This window comes from Canis lupus, chromosome 24 (assembly GCF_048164855.1).
Source record: "Canis lupus baileyi chromosome 24, mCanLup2.hap1, whole genome shotgun sequence".
NCBI lineage: Eukaryota > Metazoa > Chordata > Mammalia > Carnivora > Canidae > Canis > Canis lupus.
Window position 1 is genome coordinate 13,899,659 of NC_132861.1, and position 25,442 is coordinate 13,925,100.

Here is a 25,442-nt window from a genome sequence, read left to right on the forward strand (position 1 = left end):
TCCATACATCAAAGTCCTAACCTCCAGTATCTCTCAATATGACTGTATTTGGAGATAAGTCTTTAAAAAGGTGATTAAGTTAAATGAGGTAATGAGTCCCATGTGACTCGTGTCCTTAATTAGGAGATGAGGGCACAGATGTGAGCAGAGAAAAGACCACATGAGACACAGTGAGAAGATACCCATTTACAAGCCAAGGAGATGGGTCTCATGTGAACAGAACATGCCAGCACCTTGATCATGGACTTCCAGCCTCCAGAACTGGGTAGAGAGCAAACATCTGTGATGTAAGGTATCTGGTCTGTGGCACTTTGTTATGGCAGCCAGAGCAGGCTAATATGGTTACCAACTACTCGTGTTTGGGATGTTGATATGAAGCAAATAGCACATCACGTAATTTAGAGTACACTGGAAAAATCGGTAAACTCCCCACACAGCCTCCAGGTCCCCTTTCTACCTCCCATCTCTCCTGCTATCTGCCCATCTCCTGCTCTGTAACTACACTGAATTGCCAACCCACAGAGCGATGAGTGCTCATTGTCCTCACAGCAAACCTGCCACCTAGGCGCTATTTAATGCATAAGGAAACCAAGGAGGCACAGTGAGATCTTGGAAGATTACATAGCCAGAAAGTGGCCCAACCAAGATTTGAACCCAGCTCTTTTTTCCAGAGTTCATGTTCCTGACACTTTGCTACTCCCATGGCCAGTCCTGGCTCCCCACTGCTACCCTCATCAAATCCAAACTCCATGCCCAACTTCCCCACCTTGCCATTAGCTGTTCTTCTCCCCCCAACCTGTCCTCTGTAGAATGGTCCTTTCTCCACTGCAGCCTCCTTCTTACTGTCCCTTGCATATACCTCACAATGAGAAGGCTGCCTCCAATCCAGAAGGCCCACCCCTCCTCTCTGCCCACCACACCTGCCTCCCCAGGGAAGTGCAATTGTGATTTGTTGACCACCAGATATCTTGATTCCAAAGTCCCCTGGGGTTGCTAATGCTCATCACATCCTACAGTTCTTGATTAAGTCACTTTTGGGTCTGATCCCTGCTGATGTGTGTGTCCCTTGAGGCTTAAAGTCCCATAGCTGGGACCACGATGGGGCTTTGGGTGCAGGGAAGGACATAGCCTGAGAGGGCCTCAGGCAAGAGTAAAATGTCTTTGAAGATTATGTTTCATTTCTAACATACACCTGCATGTTGTATCCTAATCTGTAACATTCATGTTTGATGTAGTATGAAAGCTAAGTTCAAATTATGCACCAGAATGAAAAGAGAATCAAGGCCTAATTTTAAAAATCTTTCACTGAAATTTACCCCTCATTTACCAGCTGGTTTCTGGGTCCCTGGCACAGTACCTCACCGAGCAAGTGTCCTAAAGAATAAGAAATGCCTGCTCAGGAAACACGGGTGCTGTGCAGAGAATACAGGCAGGATCCGGGCTTGACTCCTGGGCTGTCCTTCACACACCAGGTCTTAGGGACAGCTTTCTCCAAACCCCAATGTCCCCAGCTGTCAGAGGGATGACACCCATCTCCAGGGTCCATATGACAGCTAAATGGGATCACATCTGGCTTGCAAGTAGGTAAATATTGAATCTCACTAAATACTTCATGTCCCTTTCCCCCTGGAACTCATCTAAGCACCATCAGACTGGGACCCCCAGAGGAGGTTCAAGAAAAGGAGTCACCATGCAAAACATGGTAGAAAGTTGGTCAAGATTGGGACACTTCTGGATCTCGAGTCTCCTTAAGAGTGTCTAAAGTTGGGGGCACCTAGGTAGCTCAGTTGGTTAAGCATCTGCCTTCAGCTCAGGTCATGATTCCGAGATCCTGGGATCAAGTCTGCTTCTCCCACTCCTATCCCACTCCCACTTCTCCATCCCACTCTCTCTCTCTCTTTATATAAAATAAATAATTTTTTAAAATCTGAAGTTGTCTCCCAAACTGCTCATGCTGGATCCACTCCCAAGTCTGTTCTGTAGGAAGAGAGCCTCGGTGCCCCGATAAGCACTTGTCAAAAATGCTTCACAAAAAAAATGTCGTTGCTGCTTCTCAAAACACAAATGTTATAGCCCTGATGGTCTATATATAGGGTCAAGAAAGGAATACTGTCTTGCAAAGAAGGGTGGCCCCTAAAATAATTCAGGGGCTCAAAAACTAGGAGCTTTGTAAATGAAAAGCCATACAATCTCATCATATCTTTTATGTACATCTGGCACAGTGCCAGCAGCTTTGGTTATAGTCAGTTTCTTATTTGTTTATTAGAACTCAAGCTTCTTTGAGAAAGAGGTCACTTCTTATTTATTTTCTGCATCGTATCTCCACATCTGGGAAGTTTCAAAAATAGACAATGAATGTTTGCCAAGAGAACTTATAATTGAAATAATTCTTTTTCAATCTACCATTAAGTATTCCTAAGTTATTCTACTGATGTTTGGTTGACACACCTTGAAATTCTAGAGATTTATTTTCTATGGACGGCACAGCTTTCTCCAGAAGACTCACCTAACCAGGAGATCCAGTCCCCTCAGTTTCACCTTCAATCGAGGAAAAGTGGTCCTCTACCACATTCCTCCAAAATCCTTTGTGCCTTTGAGATTATTTGCTTCCGTGTTCATTTGTCTTGTGGTTAGGGACCGGGTCATTCCTTTCTGTATCTCCATTGTCTCTATTAGTGCTTAGCACAAGGTAGGTATGTACCAATGTCCCAAACCAATTCCATTCAGAGTATTCGGAATGGTGAAATTTTATCTCATCGATGAAGGAATTTGAAGTGTTCATAAACAAACAAGAAGAGCTGATCTGCCACATTTGGTACTTCTATTACCATAATTTTTTATTTTTTTTATTTTTTTTCAGAATCTGTGGGAAGGGATACTAAGTTTTCCTTCACTGGGAAGGAGTGAGGGAAGGAACTAGGGGGAAGGGAGGAAGCCATAATGCCAGGAGCTTCATCTCAAATAATCCTCATAACAAGACCCTTGGGTTGAGGAGGAGAGCACTATTACCCTCATTTTATAGATGAGAAAACAGAGGCTTTGAGATGTTAAGTAACTTGTCCAATTACTAAGTTGAGGAAGGGATTCAAAACCAACTACCTGATTTCAAAGGAGTATGCCTTTCCCCTGCACCATTTTCTCACCTGACAACGATCTAGCTTGTCAGCACTGAAGGGGTGAGATACCCAGAGACTTTCTTCACTTAAGGTCTCCTGAGTCAGGAGAGCTGACTTCCATTAGGTCCTCTTGATGGTGGCATCTTTCCCTGGTTGGTGACTCTACCTGGAGCCACCTGGTCCTGGATCCCTGCAAACCTTTCACAGGAAGCCCCGATGAATCAGCATCATGCTTAGGGTCCCCCTACTCCACCATCTTAACTCCTTCCCCATAACTCAATGTCATGAGATGAAGGACAAGCACTCCTGCTTCACAGCAGCAAAGGAATGACCCGCAGGAATTGCCCCTCAGTGAAGTCAGCAAGACAGTGCCCTAAGAAAGACACCTAATGCCACCCTTTGGACCTCACAACTTAGGGAAAGGAAGTCTTGGGGGTCTTGCAGAGCCATTTGTATCAAGCACTGAGACTTGGAGACCCATGCCTCTCACACCAGGACCCTACGAAAGGTTATGTTTTACCAAATGCCCAGAGGGTGTGAAATGCCTCCTAAGAGTGGACATAACATGATTTCCTACCAGTACTACTAATCTTGCTTCTTTGTTATTCAGATTTGTTCCATTTTGTTGTTTGTTGGAAGGGAACTCACAGAACATAAACTAGCCAGTCTTAGGGAGATAAGAAAACAGCCCTAGGGAAAACACCAGAGCAACTGAGCTTGTATTAGAATGTGGTTGAGATCAAATTATAGAAAACAAAGACATTTAACAGAACAGGCTTCACTGATAGTTTTCTTACATGTTCTCTTAATGAAGAAAGCATACTGTGGGGCCCAGAACAAAGCTCATCTCCTTAACAGGCAAGACGGATCCAAGGATGGAGGGAAAAGTATGGGAGTGTCAAAAGAGACATTTTCAGCTGGCTTTTGCATTTGGGAGGATTCAAGGTCAACAAATGTTGCCAGCTGAAGAGTCACAATAAATTTTTAAAGGGAAAAAGGACCTACCTTCAGGTGCCTCTGCTGACTCATTTTCCTTATAAGGATAAATGTGACCTTGGTGTGATTTTTTTTTTTTTTTTTTTTTTGGCAAAAAGTCTGGCAGCCTTTCCTTCTGGGCATAAACAACAGATGAGGCCATTTGACATCAGCTTGGTGTACTTCCAAGAATCATGTGAGCTTGATTTGGCACTACCGTTCTCCAAAAGTTAACACTGCCTGGATATGTGTATTCTTGGAGAAAATAAAACAGAGGTATATATGTATATGCAGTTGCCCACCTTAGGATGGGGACCATGTCCGACACCTGGAGAGCCCCTGCCCTGGTTGCCTGGCCTGCAGCAGGTGCCCACTGGTTGAATGAATGATTGCAAGATATTTATGTGTTGTCCACGGTCAAAGAGAGCAGGGAATGGAACATGGTGAAAGGTGTGCAGAGCCCTGCTCCGGGCTGAGGTCCTTCCAACATCTCAGGCCTAACCACCCTCTACCTTAGCAAACATTTCTCTTCCTCCTCTCCATCCACTGGCTGCTGGAGGCTGCCCTGAGGAATGCAGTCCCCTGGGGTGATGCTCCCCACCTTACACCTTTGCAGGCTGGTAAGTGGGGCCTAAGAGGAATTTCTTCCAGAAGTGCAACCCTCTTATTAATGTAACCCCCTTAAGTCCATTACAAAGGAATTTGTAGAGGAGGGGAAAAGCTGTCTGAGTTCTGCCACCCCGGACAGGCGACTCTGGAGGTCACAAAGACCGGTACCCTGCCCTCTTCACTCCCAGGGGTGTGTGTGTGTGAGGGGGAGGGGTCTGAATGTGGGAGAGTCCCCCAGGGTGGGGGAAGTGCTCCCACTCCTCCCCCTCCCCCTGCGGGGCCCAATTCCCTGCATCCGTTAGCATTAGCATGTGCTGTTGGAAGTGGCCCCTTCCCCTCCTGCAGGCCAGGCCGCACTGGCCAGGGCTCCCCCACTGCTCCTGGCCAAACGAATCCCCACAGCCCTCCGCTCTCCCTCGCTGTAAACACTTTTATTTTCACTTCGGTTTATGGCCTGCCCTTCGAAGGGATCTCAACTTGTTTAAACCAGCTCTAAACAAAGGGCTCTGCTGATTACAGACATGCTGCTGGTTTTATGGTGGCCTTCCTTTGTCTCGCTTTCTCCCACTGCCTTCCTTCCTCCCCACCCCCTCCGGCCAGGTACCAGGTCTTCTAAGGGAGGCCTTCCAGCCTCTGAGGGGTGGGAGGGCGGGGAGGGGGGTCCCACCACCTCTTTCTGGTTCCCCTCAGCTGCAGGCCTGCTGCTCTGACAGGAGGTGGGGGATAAAAGGACCAGGAATCCCAATGTTCCCGAGGTCGGGCTTCAGCCTCCCCACCCCCCCCACCCCCCCCCCCCGCACCCAGTGAGGGGGACTCTGGGCCCTGTCCTGGGGGTTCACCTGGCTGGCATCTGTACCATGCTCCCTCAGGGGATGTTGACATCCTGACCCTAGTCTATCCCCTGGACCACCCTAACCAACCCACACTCCACTCAGCTGTATGCCCCGAGATCAGCTGTGGAGCGGGCAGGAGATAAAACTCCTGCCCCTTGTGGGGACAGACACCCAGCCTCTGCCACGGACACTAGCATGGGCCCCCCAGGCAGGGACCTCAGAGCAAGTTGAAGATGGGCTCCAAGCTGGCAGCCTTCTAGTCATTAAGTGGCTAACTATTCCTCTCAGGTTAGTGCTAATTCCCTTTGCTGGGCTTCCTCTCTCTGTGATGGAAAGGGCAGAGGGTCCTGAGGGAGCCCGAGGGCCTAAGGACGTGACAACTCCCTGAGGTTCCTGGGCTCACCAGCACCTGGGAGAGTGGATGGGCCGAAGTGGGTGACAGTAGCAGCTCAGGAGATGCCTGCTTCCCTGCTGATGCTGGGGGTGACTCCAGGGCTCCACACACAGCTCCCCGAATATACAGAGGGAAGGAAAGAAAATGACCCACCAAAAGGAAATGGTGTAAGGTCCCACTGACCTCCCTTTGTTTCACCTGGGGATTCCTCTTTGGCAGAGGGTATTTGTTCAAGGGAATCCAAAGAAAGCCTTTGAAACAAGGGTCTAGGGCTACTTGGTGGGAGGGTGCGGAAAGGAAGCTCAGAGCCTTGAGTTTTCTAAACAAGCTGACTCAAAGAGAAAGATGATTGTCTCCAGTGTGTGCCCTAGTCACACAAACACAGGGGACAGAAGAGGGACAGTCATGTGACAAAAGCCCATTCCCCATTCGCAGTGCCCGGTCACCTCTTCTTCAGGTGTGACATTCTAGATGGAACTCGGGCAAAGGCAGATCTACCTAGGACTGGACCTGGCACACAGCAGGCGCGTTGGGAAAATAAATCATGGTGTGATTCTATGTTTCTAAGCTATGAAGTAAAAGATGTGAGAAAGCCAACACATAGACAATCATCATAAGGAAATGTGGTGCCTGCTGGGGGTGGGATGGGAGGTGCCAGGGCAGGAAAATCTCAGCGGCCCCTTCTCACTCCCTCCCTGAACGTCAGCCTCTGAGTTAAGAAGCCAGCACCAAGGAAGGGGGAGCCCACTCAGCAGCAGATTCCAGAGTTGGTCCAACCTCTTTAAAACCCATTGTAGGCAGATTTTGTCCTACTGCCTGTGTGTGTTCCTTCTCACTGTTTAATAAAAGCCCTGCATTTCTATAGTAGGAGGTTTTTTTTTCCAGTTTGCACATACGCTCTCTTATATAATGCTTAGGATTGCTCAGTATGTATTTTTGTCTTATTTTTTTAGAAGAGGGATCGAGGATATAGAAAAAGTAAATGACTTATTCCATGAACTGAACCACAGATCACTAGAACTGAAATAAAAATGCCAGCAGTTCATTTTATTTTAGGATTGACAATATACTCCCAAAATTAACATGGAAAAATAAAGGCCCCCAAATAGCTAAGACAATAACAAAGGACAAAATTGGAGTTTCTACACTTCCAGGTGTCAAAACTTATTATAAACATACAGTATTTAAGATGATATGGTATTGTGTTTTTTAAAAGGATTTTATTCATTTATTCATGAGAGACAACAGAGACACAGGCAGAGGAAGAAGCAGGCTCCAGGCAGGAAGCCCGATGCAGGACTTGATCCTAGGACCCCGGGGTCATGCCCTAGGCCAAAAGCAGACACTCAACAGCTGAGCCAGCCAAGCTCCCCAAGATGATGTGGTATTGATGCAAAGATAGAAAAATAGCCAATGGCACAGAAGAGGGTCCATAAGTAAATCCACACATATGTAGACACTGGATTTATATCAAAAGTTCCAGCACAGAGGAGTGGGGAGAATGATCTTCTCAGTAATTAACACCGGGGCAACTGGATATCTATATTTTTAAAAAATCTTGGCCCCTGACTCACACCATATACAAAAATTAGTTCCAGATGGATTGATCCTCTAAATGTAAAAAATAAAGTTTCTAGAAAAAAACAGGAAAATATCTTCTTGACCTTGAACTAAGGGAAAAAAATTTTCTAACAGGACACCAAAACCATTAACCATAAAGGAAATAGATAAATTCAACTATATTAATATTAAGAACTTCTGTTCATCAAAAACATATTTGAGAGAGTGAGGCAAACAAGCCAAGAGTAGAAGACAATGTTTGCAAGCATATAACAAACAAAGGACTTGTATCTGTAACATATAAAGAACTCCCACAAATCAACAAGTGAAAGACAGACCACTCACATTGCCCCCTAGTGTATGGTGCTATTGGAATAGAAGCAGACCTTTTAGGGATCCTGCTAAGGAGAAGTTGAATAGGGATAAATTTTATTTGGGTTGATAAGATGTATTTATGTGATTCACAGTTGCTTCTTTCTCTTTTTTTCTTTAAGATTTTATTTATTTATTCATGAGAGACACACACACAGAGAGAGAGATAGAGAGAGAGAGAGAGAGGCAGAGACACAGGCAGAGGGAGAAGCAGGCTCCATGCAGGGAGCCTGATGAGGACTCCATCCCGGAACTCTGGGATCATGCCCTGAGTGAAAGGCAGATGCTCAACCGCTGAGCCACCCAGGCATCCCACAGTCACTTCTGTGTACAGTTAAGTTATTGCTAATTCTCCTGGTGTAAGAATGGCTTCAAGGAACATATTTATTCACTTCCCACTGCCACATATATGTTTGGCATCAGGGCACAAAGATGAAATGTTCTTCTAATCACTAGGCACACAAACAATTTTCAATAGAGAAGTTGGTTCTCAGTGTCACTGAGCTAAACAGAAGTTCCCCCCACTCAGAAACATACTCAATAATGTAGACTATAAATGAAATGCATCATTTGTTTTCTTTTTACAAACATCAAGTGTTCATTAGGATTTCTGGGTTTGTAGGATGTAAGTCTGTAACAGTATTTTGCATGGTGACTGTGTGAAGTCATATGTTTTATGAATCTCAACCACCATGCCAGAGGAGAAAAGACTAATTTGTCTTTCTAAAGAATGATAAAACAAAATCATTGACAGATGAAGAGGAGATAAAAAAAACTATGAAGCCCAGAAAGGTAGGGACCACCTCACATCCATTAGGATGGACTTTATAAAAACAAACAAACAAAAAAAAAACAAACAAGAGGGCATGCCTGGCTGGCTCAGTAGAGCATTGACTCTTGATCTCAGGGTTGTGAATTCAAGACCCACCTTAGGTGTAGAGATCACTTCAGAACAAAACAAAATACAAGTGTTGGTGACGACGGGAAGAAATTGGAAACCTTGTGCATTGTTGGTAGGAATGTAAAATGGTGCAGCCACAGTGGCAAATGGTATGGCAATTCTTTAAAATGTCAATCAAAGGATTAACATATGATCCAGCAATTCACCTTTATACCTAAAAAAAAGTAAAAGCAAGGACTGGAACAGATATCTACACACCTAAGTCCATAGCAGCATTATTCACAGTAGCCAAAAGGAAACAACCCACATGTCCATGGATAGATAACTAAAAAAAACAACCATATAGTGGAATATTATTCAGCCTTAAAAAGGAAGGAAATTCTGATATTTTAGATAACATTATGTTAATTGAAATAAGCCAGTCACAAAGGGACAGGTACTATACGATTCCACTTACATGAGGTCTGGATTTTGAAGTGATTATAGCATCAGCCAGCTTTTAAAATTTTTCTGATTTCTTTTCTTATTCTAAATAAATACTCACTTCTGGGATGCCTGGGTGGCTCAGCGGGTGAGCGTCTGCCTTCGACTCAGGGTGTGATCCTGGAGTCCCGGGATTGAGTCCCATATCGGGCTCCCTGCATGGAGCCTGCTTCTCCCTCTGCCTGTGTCTCTGCCTCTTTCTGTGTCTCTTGTGAATAAATAAATAAAATCTTTAAAAAAACATTCACTTCTATACATCATGGTTTTCAGGGTTATTATTTATGTGAAAGTTAGTTCCTTCTTAAAAATGAGGCCAATAATATACAAGTTAGAAAGTTTGTAAAAATATTGAATCAAGTGATATATAAAATAATACATATTATATAAAATACATACAATATAAAAATGTATAAAATAGATTTAAATATTTATGAGAGAGCCATGACTTATTGCCAAGCACTCCTTTGTGTTATGATAAAGGAAAGGAGAGTTATAAAATAAAAGCAAGGAGAGCCTGAGGTGGCTCAGTTGGTTAAGCATCTGCCTTCGGCTCAGGTCATGATCTTAGGGTCCTGGGATGGAGCCCCATGTCAGGCTCCTTGTTCAGCGGGGAGTCTGCTTCTCCCTCTGCCCCGTGCTCCCCCTTCTCCCCACTTCCCCATGCTCCTGCTCTATCTCAAATAAATAAAATCTTTTTAAATTTTAAAAACAAAATAAAAGCAAACACCCCAAAAAAGTGCTGTCAAACCTGATGGCTAAGCCCTCTCTTGTGTGATTTTTAAATTTTCCAAATCCATCAGCAGTGGATTCTCAATGCGTTGCTTCCATGCAGCCTTGAACACTGTCTTTGGAGGTTTCAGCTGAGTTGAGGTCCCCTATATTTGTGGAATGTCTCTGACTTACCACATTTTGCCAGACATTAGGAACACACTGACAAATTCTGCACCCTCCCCTGAATGGGCCAACTGACACAGAAACAGTTTCAATGCAGTGGTGGTGATGGGCTGGGCTTTGTTTCATCTGTTGTTCCTCAAAACCTTAATGGCTACATCATAGCCTGAATAGTGAACAGAAAAGGGAAACCCTTTTGTGAGCAGGTACCTGGGAAGAAAGTTGGGGAAAGGTGGAAGGAAGGGGAGGGGGTGGGAGTCTAGGGAAGAGACCAGAAGCAGAAGACTGGAGCCCCCTGGTGGGGAGACGTGTCAGGGGGCGGCCAAGGCCCTTGGGCAGATGTGGACATAAATACCTAGGAAATCACTAGAAAGCTGATTTTTCACGGTTATCATTTTTTTAAGGAAAATGTTGTTGCTTCAAATCCCTCTCCCCTCACCTGGTCCTAGAACATCAGTTTATGGTTTGCAAAACCCTTTCCCACACATCTCATTTTATTTCATTTCTGCTAACATTTGTTACACATCACAGGACACAGTAGTTACCTCGTGACCCCACAGCCCTTTAAGCTTTTTTATTTCTGATAACCAAAATTTTATTGTTATTCATACCAAAATTTCTCCTATTTCGTGTTAGGCCACTATACAAATTAGACATAAAACTGCTCAATATTGTTTTCTAGTGCTTTTCTTCAGTAAATCTGGATTTTAAAACCTACCCATGAGATGTTTTGTTTTTATACAAAGCACTTCTTTTTATTCTTAACAGTCCCTATGCCACACATGCAATTAAAGCTTTATGTTCTAAACTTGTCATATGGGAAAACAAACCAATTTTCAAATTCATCAAGGAGATATAGGAGTATAAACAGTTGGTGTCAATATCATTTAGTGATTCAACCCAAATCTATACATCCACCCTGCTTCAGCAACAAAGAACTAGTCCTCTGTCATTCTAATTAGAAAATATCCTGCCAAACGTACTGCCCGACCTTGTGAAGTTGGTGTTACACGTCAGGTTCAGCCAGGTGTTCTGGTCCAGGGAAAAGGTAGATTAGATTTCAGGAGTCAGAAGAGTCCTGCAGGGCTCTGCAGGTGGAGGGACGGACAGAGCGCCCAGGACCAGGAAAACTCATACCTGGAAGAGCTTGGGAAGACACGTCTACACAGTGCCCCCTCCTGGTCATCTCAGAAATGCAGAAAACCTACAGAAAGGACAAGAGCGTGCTGATTCCTAAGCTTCTGAGAAGTAAAGAAGTGCGGCTGGAAAATGTTTTCCGCACCTGAGGAGCAGGATACCTCCAGGGATTGGCTGCATCTATGAATACCTACCAAATGGAAGCCATCAAATCAAATGGGGGGCTCAAAGCAGATGATCCCACTCAAAGCAGAGTCAGGGAGAACACTCAAATTGCTTCTAGAGCCGCTTGGCATGTGTTTACTCACAAGGTCAAGAGCTGATTGAATCAGTGACTGCAGGTGGAAACTAATCTCTTCACCTTTGCCAGGAAATGACACTTCTAGGCACCAGAATGTCTAGGGCTAGCCTTGAGAACTGGGGTACGACAAGCCTATTGCTTACTGCTGCCACTTTCCTCATCTTCCACTCCTTTCCAAAGAAGAATCTCTCAGGATTTTCCAAAGTCCCCTCCTTGGCCTGCTCCCATTGGCAGGTAGAGATTTGGCAGGGCACTCTTTCTTCACAGCAGGTGTGGCAGCTCATAGAAGACCCTCATAGCCAAGGGAAAGATGGCAGCTTGGTCTAAGGAGGAGCTGGTGGGATGCAGCTGGTAGGCAGGGCAGGCAGCTCATGTCTGAGAAGGAGCTCACTATCCTTGTGGGCCTGATTCAACAAATTCTGTTTTATTTTGCTGCTGATTAGAGCTTTCTGACTGTAGAAGACATTGCCTGCTGTTCAGATGGCAAGACCACTGGAAGTCTACTGAGGTGACCCAGTTTAGCACAAAAATATTTGGTACTTTCAAGATGGAGCAACATGATGCATAAGGAGACCTTTGCAAACCTCAAAGAGCTACACAAATGTAAGAATAGTAGGGAATATAGACAAACATTATCCTTACTGCACCAGAAAGTATTACATTTGGACAAGGAGTCCATGGGGATGAAAACCCAAAAAGGTCCCCAGGGTGTGGTGGGTATGGGAGAGGGGCCGTGTTGGATACTCAACAGGTAGAAATTCAACAGAAATGAGACCAGAACCAGAGTTCTGGCAACCAGTTGTCATTGTTATTAAGCCCCTCTGGGCCAAGAGCTATTCCAACCGAACTGCTACGCCTGTTAAGTAGAGGTACTGGCATCTCAAGCTGCCAGTGTCCTGTCTGGGAGGATCCTCAATGCTGGAAATAACACACCACCAATACCCTTCAAACCCTCATAAGTCAGCCCTCTTTTAGCTAGCAGAAAGTCAAATAGATGCCAAGATTTACTGAGAATTGGTTGTGTATGAGACTCTATCCTAAGTGCCTCATATTATTAGCTTATATAATCCTCCCAGCAAGAGTCTTAGCCCCATTTTACAGGTGAGGAAACTGAGCTGCAGAGCAGTTAAGTCACCTTCAGAGGGAGCGAGGGTATAAATATGGGCAGCCTTGCTGCGGAGATGCCTTAATAACCATTGTGCTAGACTTCTTTTCACCAAGAAGCGGAGAGAGGTAGAATGAGGGCCAGGTGGCTACCACTTGCACTTACTGCTCTGTTCTTTGCACTCTGTGTAGATGTTTTAGGACACTTTTGTATGAATGCTTTATTTCTTGATACATGTTTTTGAAACGATGCACCAAGGTAGCCGTCTGATAAGGAAAAGCCAGGAGAGCCTTCCGTGTGCCTGCTGCTCCCGGGGCCGGGAGGTGCTCTTCGGCGGCTTGTTCGGGGCGGTCTGTTTGCTGACAACACACAGTGCAAACAAGGGCTCTGGTGGGGACGTCAGGGGAGCAGCTGCTCAGTGTCTAGGAAAGCTTGAGTGTGGTTTGCAAAGTAAACGGACTCTAATTTGGACAAATACTGCTGTGGCCTGGGACCTAAGCAAGATAAAGCAGCGAGGATGTGTTGACATGGATGTTTCCCTGGGCCCAAGTAAGGAAATAGAGGAGCGGTCCAGGAATGTGAGGGGTCCTCTCTCCCCAGTATTGAGTTCACTGCTGTCAAGGACTCAACTGCTAGAACTGAAGAGAAAAATCCATCTGAAGTCATCAGTGCCTCCAGTATTCATGGAGAGCATTGCTAGAGGGAAGGCAGAGGCTACTTGGGAGGAGGCGGCCTTTGGTCAAGGTGTTGTTTCCACCAGCTTAACAGCTTTGCGGGTCATCATGGGCTCCAATCCCACAAAAGCAAGCTAGTGGGAGGAAATAACACAAATAAAAATCATTGAGAGACGGAGAGAGAGGTCTCGACATGCAGTGTCTAATCCAGCTTGTCTCAGACTCCACTGAGTGCATGTCACCTGGGACAGAAGCAAGGAGGTCTGGGTTTGAGCCTTGCTGTTGCCACCTCCTAGCCGTATGTCTTGGGCAAGTCCCCTCACCTTGCTTGACATGTCTCTCCATTCCTAGGATCAGCACCTGCCTCACAGGGTCACCGTGGAGACCGTCGTGGGCAGAGCACGGTGGCTGGCCTATGGCGAATGCTACGGAAAGCAGCTGATTTCGTTTTCTGCGTTGCTGCCAACAGGTATTCACTTCACAAACACACCGCTCTGTGGTAGAACCTTGTGGTGCCCCACGAGTGCCCCAGCTGTGTGTTGGCTGCTAAACAGCTGCTCCCTTCTCCAGAGAACTCCACCGAAGGGCACCACATCACCTGGAAATGACGAGAAAGTTGCCCCCACTGACTTGTACAGCTACGAGAGCCTGGCCCCCTTATATGTGACAGGACAACTTTGTGCTGCTGTTCACGTTCCAGAACTCTCTGTGGGATCAGCCTGAGGCCAGACTTCAACTGAAGCCACATTTTTGCTTAGCATCTACCTTACCTAGTCTTCCTCCCTTCCCTGCAGATTCCTCCTGAGAGCGCTTCCTCCGACGGTGGCTTGCTGGCCCCGGACACTGCTTCTCGGGGCCCTGTCCTAGGTGGCCACCATTGCCAGGCTCCGGTGATACCACAGTGAAGAAGGAGTGGCCCCTGCCCCACGGAGCCTGTATTCTATAGAGGAGGTGTGACCAGCAAAGAGACTATCAGAGTAAGAAACTCCACGGAGGTTAGCTCTGAGGCAGTGAGAGCTCGTAGGCTGGCCCCCATGGCAGGAAAGGGGCTTTCAGGAGGAAGAGACACCTATGCCAGGACCTCCCGGGCCAGTAGGCATCAGCCAGCAAAGCAGTAATAAAGGCTGTGCTGGGAGGAGACAGGCCCAGGGAGGGGGCTGGGAACATTTGAATGGCGTGAAGATTTGAATGGTGGCCCAGTAAGCAAGGAGAGCATTTGCCAGCTCTAGAGTTGCCCATCATCCTTTCCTCCAAGACCGCAGAGGTGACCCCTGAGCAGAGTCATGGCAACACAGCGGGCACTCCCTGAGGCTGTCCCCTGGGAGTACTCTGTCAGGGGAAGGTAGGTGCGGTGACCTTCACACAGTGATCCCTTCCCGGGCACTTCTTCCCCAGGGCTCTGACCACAGTGAACCTCTGCCCTCCTTCCCACCTGCTGCAGAAAGACTCACACGGCGCAAATGCTATGTGATTCCACTTATAGGAGGCCCTGGAGCAGTCAGATTCCGAGAGACGGAGAGCAGGACCGGTGATGCGGGATGGGGTGGGGGTTGCCAGGAGCTGGGAACAGGGGATGGGGATTTGGTTTCATGGGGACAGTTTCAGTTGGGGTCGATGGTCAAGTCCTGGAGATGGATGGTGGTGATGGTTGCACAACAGTGGGAATGTACTTAATGCCACTGAACTGTTCGCTTAAAAGTGACTAAAATGGTATGTTTCGTCTTATGTATATTTAACCACAACAATCATGATAAAAAGAATAAGGCTGTTGTCTCAATCTACACTCTGGGTATTGAGTGATGTTGCTTCTTACAGTATAAGACTAAGAAGTTACTTGAGACCTTTCTTTTTTTTTTTTTTTGAGATACGTTTTTAAAGACCTCATTTGTTATCAGAAAGTAGATGAGGAAATCATTGGATCTCCCCAGTCATGTGGTTAGTTCTGACAACCCCGGGCTGCTTCTGTCATGATTCATTCCCCCCGATAAAACCCATTCTGGTGATCTAAATCTCCTCCACTGCCACCTTTCTAGAATTGCACCGAAGGTGATTAAGACAAATACTAACAGTGATCCCTATTTGGAGTTCACAGAACATCTATGTCATTGTGGGAGCTTCATTCACAACCGGAGCAGAGACAAGGGCGCTGTCTTCCTGTGAGCTCCATCAGGGCATGGGGTATTCCTTCTCGATCTCAGCCCCCAGGTCCACTGCAGGGACTGACATGGAGGAGGGGCTCAGGGGATGTCTCAGGATGGAAGGAGGGAGGGGGAGCGGGAGAAGGGAGGGGCGGCTCCCAGATAACCCGGGGCCTAGCTCCTCCTTGTTCAGATACAGGGACATTTGGTCCAAGCCAGAGAGGTTAAGTCCAAAGCCACATGCTTTAGCTAGGTGAGCGATGACCCTGACTGGGGTCAGAACCAGGCCTCCTGGTCCCTAATCCAAGACTGCTCCCACTGTGTCATCCTAAAATTTGATACTTGAGACTCTATTTGATGACTTTGGTCTAATGAACTCCCACCTGGAATAACTGAACTTTTGTGTTTCTCTTATTTGTTTCTTTGATACCTAGTGTTTGCCCAAGTAAAGTAAACTTTTTAAAGATATGAAGCAGGGTCAGAGGCCTTGCTTTTTACACAGCGATAAGTATAGGAGAGTGACTGTGTCTCCACAGGGTTCATTTGACTAACAAATGGAGGTTTCAAAGATCACGTTATATTCTAAACTGCCTCCTTCGTGTTTGGGCCAAAGGAAAAAGAAGGAACAAAACATTATTAAGCAGTTATTGCCAAATGCTGGCCTGTAACGTCATCCACTTAAATCCTCATGGAAATCCACAGGCATCGTTATCTCCATGGTTACAGGTGAGGCAGCTGTGGCTCTGGGGCCCTTGGGAGTTAGACCGTGTGGCCCTAGGGAGCTAAACTAGACTTACCTGTGGTTGAATTGGGGTGAGTGGCACGGTGATATGCAGGCCCTCAGTGAATGTTTGTTGAATGAATAAACAAACTTACATTGATACCCCTGCCCTTCTGCCATATCTACTGCCATGATTTGGAAGGTGTTGTGTAGACCTTAGAGATCATCCTCAGTCCCAAGCATAGGATGACAATATAGTCAGACAGGAGATAAAAAAAACACCTGAAAGGGGGAAAAAAAAATAAGCAAAGCAGGGTACCTGGTGGCCCAGTCAGTTAAGCATCGGCCTGTGGCTCAGGTCATGATCTCAGGGTCCTGGGATGGAGCGCCCTGTCTTAGGCTCCCTGCTCAGTGGGGAACCTGCTTCTCCCTCTCCCTATGCCTCTCCCCCTGCTTGTGCTCTCTGTCTCACTCTCTCTGTTAAATGAATAAATCAAAACCTTTTTTTATTTTTTATTTTTTTAAAGATTTATTTATTTATGATAGACATAGAGAGAGAGAGAGAGGCAGAGACACAGGAGGAGGGAGAGGCAGGCTCCTTGCCGGGAAGCCCGACACAGGACTCGATCCCGGGACTCGTGGATCACGCCCTGGGCCAAAGGCTGGGGCTAAACCGCTGAGCCACCCAGAGATCCCCTCAGAACCTTTTTTTAAAAAAAAGAATAAGCAAAGCAGGTTTTATTAATCATTCCAACAGATGGAAGGGAGGCGGACGAGGGGGTGTTGCATAATTAGTTACTTCAGGATGAAACATCAGATTTTGAAACAATGAAAAGACACAAGAGAATCTTTGTCTCCGTGTCTACGTGTCTCTGAGCAGTCACTGCTTCTGTCACAATGGGGAGGGACCAGGAATGTTTTAAGTCAGCAGAGCGGCACAGCCAGGGGTGTAACTGATAAAACGGGGGTCCTCTGACATAGCTCCCATGGTTCTTACCTTTCCGCACTCACAGGACAGAGTTTAAAACAGAAAGGAGTTTCATAGCGACGGTGAAATCTCTCCAGCTAGAGAGGCGGTCTGGGCCTGCTCCCCCCACCCCCCCAGGAGGGAATGTTTCCTGTTCCCAGTGCTCTGGGAGGACCCCACCATTCCTACTGGGATCCGGGGTCCATGCTATACCACCCCAAGGAGCTGAGAAGCAATCACTCGGGGAGAGCTACCTGGACATCTGGGTCCAACCAGGTGTGCCTTTCCTCCCTGCCCGTCCCCGGGGTTCAGCCCTTTATATCCCTGACCTCAGAAAAGCTCAGCGGAGTTATTTCAATGAAAGGAGGCGATGTGCTATTCCAGCAAAATTTAGTCAGGACCTGGTGACTCCGGTGACTCGGGAGTCTGGCAATGATCAGCTACCCCGGTGTGATACTTAAATTTGTTTAAAAAATGGGGGCGGGGGTGGAGAAGGTGATGAAATCAATACTTGAAATCATCCTCATTGGGTGGGCTGTGTGCTTGCTTTTTCACCCGAGCTGTTGTTGAAGTTGTTTATTGAAAGGTTATGCAAACATGATTAGTCAGCTCCGGGCCCATTAATAATCCACTGGACAGAGACGGCTCTGTTCCAACTGATTTTTGGATTTTGGGAAATGTCAGATTCCTTGCAGTAGAGATGAAAGTCCCGGAGGGGTTGGCAATGAAATGTGAAATGTTTGCCCCTACTGGGATTGATCCTATGGGTTCAGGAGATTGAATGCCGAATCGCCACGATTTGCTTGTCACTCTGGATGAGTCAGAGACCTGCAGCAGTTTTGTAGAGAGAAAGAGGAGTCTGAACCAACATTCCTGTGGCGAGACCAGTGCAACAAGTGGGGGGAGTCTGCCGCTGTCTGCATACTGATGGTGACCCAGGAAAAAAATGCACGTGCTTAAAAAGCAAACTGCGAATTCCGAACCCTCTTCCCCTGTGTGCAGTCCTTCCAAAACTATTAGATCGAATATCCTGAGAAAAGGTCTGTAAGGTAAGCTGTAGGGGGCATGTGTGAGAGATGGCCAGTGGTAAGAGCTCAACCTTTGGGACTGGGACTCAACCTTTGGGGCCTCCTGGGATATAACTTAGAGCAAATTGATCGCTTTGAGCTTCTATTATAGTAATTGTGAATTGAAGATTTCATCATAACAAATTTCCTATTTCAGAAAAAAAAATATTTTCTCTGGACCTAGTCCAATTATGAGCTCAAATTCTGAACATGGAACCCATCAGAGCTAAGTTGTCTACAACGTCCAGTTGCACAACTACATATGCAGGCCTAACATCAGAAATTTCAGAAGAGGGGCACCTGGCTGGCTGAGTCGGTAGAGCATGTGACTCCTGATCTCGGGGTTGTAAGTTTGAGCCCCACATTGGGTATAGAGATAATAATAATAATAAAGGAATTTCAAAAGAATACATACACTTCCAAGAACAAAGCCATGCTTCCTCACCAACGCGTCAAGACTGCCAGGGCATAGCTTTTGTGACCCATTAATTCAACAGTCATTGGCCACTGTCTACAGAGGATATTCACTGAGGCTGCTCCTGTTTGCAGGTCACCCTCCCCATGTCATTCCCAGCTTGGAGTCCACCTTGGGCACCAGTCACAGCCATTAGAATCAAATGGTCCCTGCTCCTATCCTCTCTGTGAGGTGTTCTGTGCAAACTCCTTCCTATCCGCCATCAATCTCCTCTCATACTCTAATTTTCTCACTGGGTTTTGGGATATTCACTCCCTCCAGGTGTACCAAAGTAGAATTAGAAATTCATAAGGAACCTACTGAATGAGAAGACGAAGATTTGGGAAAATGTTGAAATTGTTGAACTTCAGAAAAAAGACAGACTCTTTTGCTTCCTTTTCTTTTTGCAAGGGCAAAATGAACTCAAGGGACTAGGATGGGACAAACATGACACAGAAGGAGCTGGAGCAAGGGAAGAGGGCCCATCCCACCCTACGTCAAGAGCACATGGGTTATTTCAAGGTCCTGTCAGAAATCCTGACAGGTAATGGGGAGCAGAAGATGTGTTGGAACCTGGAAGAGGCAAATGCTGCTCAGTTTTCTGCACCCTGTCCACTATAGTCTAGCATCATTGTCTTTATCTTTGTCAAACCCTAAGAAGGATGATGAGCAGATGGCTCAACCACAGGGGCAATCAGAAGACCTGGTCGTGCAGACTCACCTGAGGTCCTTTTATGAAGTCAGATGGGGAAGTCAGCAAGATATGTAGACAAAATCAATCCCAGATTCATAGAAGATGGCAACTTACACTTTTTCTTAAAGTAGGTTCCATGCCGAGCATGGAGCCCAATGTGGAGCTTGAAATCATGACCCTGAGTTCAAGACCTGAGCCAAAATCAAGCATGAGATGCTTAACTGACTGAGCCACCCAGGTGGCCCAGCAGCTTACACTTCTGAATGGGTATGAGACTAAGGCCCATAGAGATGCAGGGATTTGCAGAACTCTTACTTGAACCCCGGCTCCCTGCTCCCTTCATTCAGGGCTCCTAGGGAAAAGAAGGGAATTTGACCAGTGTTTTCTTCTTTCTTTCTTTCTTTCTTTCTTTCTTTCTTTCTTTCTTTCTTTCTTTCTTTCTTTCTTTCTTCTTTTTAGATTTATTTATTTATTTATGATAGACATAGAGAGAGAGAGAGAGAGGCAGAGACACAGGAGGAGGGAGAAGCAGGCTCCATGCAGGGAGTCTGATGTAGGACTCGATCTCAGGACCCCAGGATCGCGCCCTGGGCCAAAGGCAGGCACTAAACCGCTGAGCCACCCAGGGATCCCCTGACCAGTGTTTTCTGCATTCTAGACACTTCATGCGCTTTCTCAGTCAATCCCCATCACAGAGGGATTGACCCATATTCTAGATGAGCAAACTGAGACTCAAAGAGCAGAGAGCATCTGCCCAGTATCCATGGTAACAAGCGGGGAAGTGGGCAACCAACACCAAGTATCATGCCCTTTTTGATTTTTGCTTTTTGTTTTTTGTGAGGGTTGGCAGAGGGAGAGGGAAAGAGAGAATCTCAAGCAGACTCTGTGCTGAGTGCAGAGCCCAACTCAGGGCTCCATCTCATGGCCTGATGATCATGACCTGAGCTGAAATCAAGAGTCACAAAAGTGTGAGACAGCTGATGGGACGGAGAGAACAATCCAGGCACTAGATCACTCTGGGAAGCAGGAGGACCCGTTGGAAACTTGGGGTGAAGCCAGAGGGAAAGATCTCAAGTCCTATGCTGAGGGCCCAGCAATTTAATTTCAGAAACTTGTCAGGGGAGAGACCTGACTGTCACCTCCGTTGACCCTGTCCCTTTTGTGATTTCCCTGCTGTGGCCTCTAGGAGGGCAGAAAGCTTGGTGTGAGTGCAGGGATCTCACATGTGCCCCACTGACCAGCCCAGGCCTGGCCCAGAGTCTACATTCAACTTGAATTTGTCCAGAGAACAATCTCGTGCATAGTAACAAAACAAAAGCATTTTACACCATGTTAACAGAAGCACAAAGCCCAAGATCTGACCATGCAGAGCTTGGATGTGAATCTGGGCAGGAATGAGCTGAGATGTGCCCAATTTGAGGCAGGCAGCCGGGATGGGCCCCAGAAGGGCCTCTAAGGGCCTCCAACTTTAGTCCCACTAACTTGGAAGAATAGAATAGAAAGGACCTTAGGCATCCAGGACACTTTTTAAAAATATATTATTTATTTATTTATTCATGAGACACACACACACACACAGAGGCAGAGACACAGGCAGAGGGAGAAGCAGGCTCCACGCAGGGAGCCTGATGCGGACTCGATCCTGGGACTCCAGGATCATGCCCCAGGCCAAAGGCAGGTGCTCAACCGCTGAGCTACCCAGGCTTAGGACACTTTTAAGAGACTTTTTACACTGTAACAACTGTAAGAGAAACCCTTAGTTGTTAGAATTGAAGGTCTTAGAACTTGTGCCACACTCTTAACCTTATTGGCCCAAATGGTTTAAAGATCTTAACTTTAATTTTTCCTTTTTACCAAAAGTACAAAACATGAATAAGTTCATTTATGTGTAAGTTTCCAAGGAAAGAACAGGAGCTTAGATGTCGCTTCCTCTCTCAGGGATTCAGTTTCCTTTTCTAAACTCTATTATCTAGGGGCCCTTTTGAATTTCAAAATTGTAGAATTCAACATGAAATGAAAAGGACCTTCTTACAGAGGATCACATTCTAAGCTGGGAGATAGAGAATTACCCTCATCCCTCACATCCATGTCTGGCTCTGCCTCCCTCCCCTCTCCCTCCTTCTCTCCTTCTATCCTTTCCCTTCCATCCATTTAACATATACTTTGTGCCAAGCAAAACTTATTTCTCTGGTTAGGGACATGTGTTGTCAGTAATTCAGGGATACAGATGTTTTCTCTGTAAGCTTCTCTCCTTGGCATCCACCGCAGGTCCCCTCAAGCCATCCATACCATGGGCTGTGTGGGTGGGGATGGGCCCAGGGCTGGAACGGAAGCAACGGGAAAGCTGTGTTGACAACAAGGAAGACCCTCACTGGCATTCGTCCACAAAATAAGTCAGAAATTGTCCTGCTCCTTTCTTCAAGGACCTCTCAATGTCTCTGCCCCTCAGAGACCATTTGAAAGGAGACTAAGCCAGGAATGACTTCCCTCCAGGCTCAAAGCTGCCTTGCTCTGTCAGGAAGCATAAGAAATCTGGTCCATTCTTAAATATGGATGATTCTACGATCTTGAGCAGATGGTTCACTGCTCTACCTTTGAGAGTTGTAGATTATAACAGTGTATTGTCTTTGGAGGGGGTGGATTGTTTTAAAGTTAAATCCTGGGAGCATTATAAGCTAGAAAAATGAGCTCCTGAAGATGACAGAGTCTAGGGAATGTCTCCTAGGAGATGCTTCCTCCAGCATCCATTCATTACCTCAGGGGAGGTGAGGAAGCAGTTCACAGATGGCAGGGCTGGACAGGGTTGGAGAGCGGGGGCCACCCCTTGGAAGCCTAGCCAAGTACACCTGTCATGGCCCCATGATGAGGTCACTGGGATGAGGCTACCCTGGTGCTGCTGACCTTTGGTGAACTTCATTAGGTGGCACCACCACCACCCAGTGTACATTTATCGAGGGCATGAAGATCTGACCTCCTAGGATGGAGCTGAAGAGTCAGGGATCCAGAAACCTCGGCCCCCAGAGAGCTGCCTGCAGGGACTCCTCTCATGGCATATGCAGGATGGAGGCAGATGTCAACTCTACTGTTCAGGATGGGGCCGGAAGCCAGGACATCCTTGGGGAGTGTCGGGGGCTTCTGAGATGGTTTAACACACAGGTTGTTGGGGACCAACATGTGCGGCAGATCCATCCTCTCTCCACTGGCCCACAGAAGGGGCTGAGAATAGGCTGCACCCACAGCACCCAGGCCTAAGTCTCCCTAGGACATTTTATCCTGACCTGTATGTTCTCTAAATTGTCAGACACACAAGACAAATCATCAGCCATGAGGGCCTGGAGGCCCATCAGGCCGTAGGCAAGGCCTTGCTCTTGGTAACCAGCCCTCTTTCCATTGCAATGAACCTGCACCAAGGAAGGAAGAACTCTGTGGGAGGCAGGAAACGATTCCTCAGAGAAGACTTTGCATGTGACCAGAGAGCATCAGTGACAGGGAGGGCAGGGGTCAATGTCACCCAGGGCTCCAGGACAGACCTACAGGCAGGAAGGGCCCTCTGACCCCCATCCATCTTGTCCGGTGGGGCTCCGGGGAATGTCCCAGCCCCAGGTGGCTCCCCAGTCAGCGCCTGGCACCCTTCGGTGTTGCCTCCAGTGGAAAAAATGGGACTCCCCTCCCCCCACACTCCCCCCGCAAAGAAAACAAAGACAAGCCCACTCAAATACAAAATCAAAGTAAAAGAAAATAAAAAGAATAATTACTAAGCTAACTAACTGGAAAATGAATCCTGACTGTCAGGAAGTTAGCTGACTAGATGTTTGCTGTCCTTCTGTAAACACCAGGAAATGAATGACCCTAAGGAGAGCCTCCCTCAGCCCTTTGCCTTAGGACCTGCCTCTTCCAGGCATCCTCCCCAGCCCCACCCCTACCCCCAGGTTTGCAGGCGGGTCCTGGAACTTCAAATCTTGTGGAATGGTGACATCTGCTGGCAGTCGCTGTTACTGGAAGCAAGTTCTCAGAGATTAAATGTGTCCGTGTGTGCGCTGGGGTGTGTGCCCTGTCATGCCACACCCTCTGTGCAGGGGGAGGGGAGAAAGGATATTTTGTTAGGCACACACACACCACACACACACACACACATACACACACACACACACACACACACACACGTGTGTCCCCTCTGTTTTAGAGACAAGAAAGGCCCAGGGGTGGCTGGTACACTTGGAAAAGGTGATTGAAAAAGGATGTGAATCTCCTCCCAGCAGAACCAAGACCTGGCCTCATTGATCCAGAATGATCTGCTCAGTGAGTTGATAGTGAATTCCATGATCTTTTAAGAGATCTACCAATCCACATACTCGGTGTTCTCACAGCTCTCTGAAAAATAGCTGTTTAAGGGAGATCAAATGCATTTTTTTTTTGTCATTCCTCTTGTGCCCTGGTCCTTGGGCCAGCACAGGGCAGGAAGAGTGCTGAGCTAGCAGAGGAGTCCAGCTTTAAAAGATTAAGTTGATTCGTTCAATGCGTAGTTGTGGAGCACCTCTACTCCTTGGCACTCTGTGTTGCCAGTAAAGCTGAGAATAAGACTAGCAATGTAAATGGGGAATGTAAATGATGCTCACATTGCATGCAGTTGGGAGAGAGACACGTAAATAAGCAGGAAAGGATACTTCCTGGGACGTCTGGGGGGCTCAGTGGTTGAGCATCTGCCTTCGGTTCAGGTCATGACTCCGGGGTCCTGGGATCGAGTCCCGTATCGGGCTCCCCACAGGGAGCCTGCTTCTCCCTCTGCCTATGTCTCTGCCTCTCTCTGTGTGTCTCTCATGAATAAATAAATAAAATATTTTTTTAAAGATACTTCCTGATGTTAGAAGGGAGATTAATATTTTGTGATAATTTTATCGTTGAAAGGGCTCCCTTAGATTGGTGGCATTTGAGTGCAGCTCAGAATGACCCTGAGGAGCCAGGCAGGCAGGGAAGACCATTCCCAGGAGAGCCAGCAGGTGCACAGACCTGAGGTGGGAGGCTGAGGGAGAGCGCGCCTGCAGTGTGTCTGCTGTGAGGCACGAAGAGGAGGCAGGAGATGACCTGCAAGCAGAAGGCTGCCTGTATGGATATCATCCTGAAAGGTGATCTTTTTTTTTTTAATAAAAAAGAAATGGACACTTCCCCACAATTCACAATACAGAAGAGTAGATGTATCAGATCTATGTTGCTCAAGTGGAATTTCCCTTTCAGAAAAGAATGCTTTCCTCAAGATGAACATCTCATCAGGACAGGACTGAATATAGTTTTTCAGTGGTAATAGTTTGTGCTAAGGAAAGAAAAATTGATATTGTGTCTAGTTTTGAAATTGTGGGCAGATTCTGGTAATTGAGAGGACAAGGATGGTCTGGGCTAGGACGAGATCCATGACTGTGTGTGTGGCACCACCAGGCGGGGCTGTAGACTCACAAAAGTGGGGCACGGAGCCTGCGGAAATGGAGCCACCCACAGTCTCTCCCCAGAGGGAAGGAGAGTTGGGGAAGCTTGTCCCTCTCAAATATCAACGCAGGCTTGCTTTTACCATTTCTTTCCAAAGCACACGAATCCTTGATTATCCCCCCATTTCATATCACTTTGTGTCCTGAGGTCCCCTCCGCACCAGCACAGAGATCAGTCAGCCAGTGTGTCCTCAAGAGAGGGAGCGAGTGGGAAAATGGGAAGATTAATGAAATCAGCCCTTCTAGCTCCCGATGAAAGCCTTGCAGGAGCACACATGTTAGGAGGTGGGGGTTCAAGAGGTGAGAGGATTGGGCACAGACTCGGTGCCGGAGGAAGAATTATCCGTAAGAGTAATTTAGGTGATGGAGAAGAAGCGGGCCTGATTTGAGCCATTAACATGCCCAGCACATTGCCAACGCTTTGGAAACATTACCTCTTTTTAACTTTATGACTCTATAAGTCAAGTGTTGTGAGCGGCCCCAGTATAGGGGAGGAATGTGAGGCTCACAGATGGGAGTCGTCCAAAGTCACTGATTTGAACCCAGACACTCTGACCCCAGAGCCCAGGAAAT

The 25,442-nt window shown here is 46.9% G+C and overlaps 1 long non-coding RNA gene across 1 annotated transcript; it reads left to right on the plus strand.

Moving 5' to 3' along the window:
- Positions 1-13,074: 13,074 nt before the first annotated feature.
- On the plus strand, positions 13,075-15,864 carry LOC140616419 (uncharacterized). Its single transcript, XR_012016910.1, has 3 exons — positions 13,075-13,226; positions 13,703-13,820; positions 14,146-15,864. It is a non-coding gene; the product is annotated as an uncharacterized lncRNA (long non-coding RNA).
- The last annotated feature ends 9,578 nt before the right edge of the window (positions 15,865-25,442 follow it).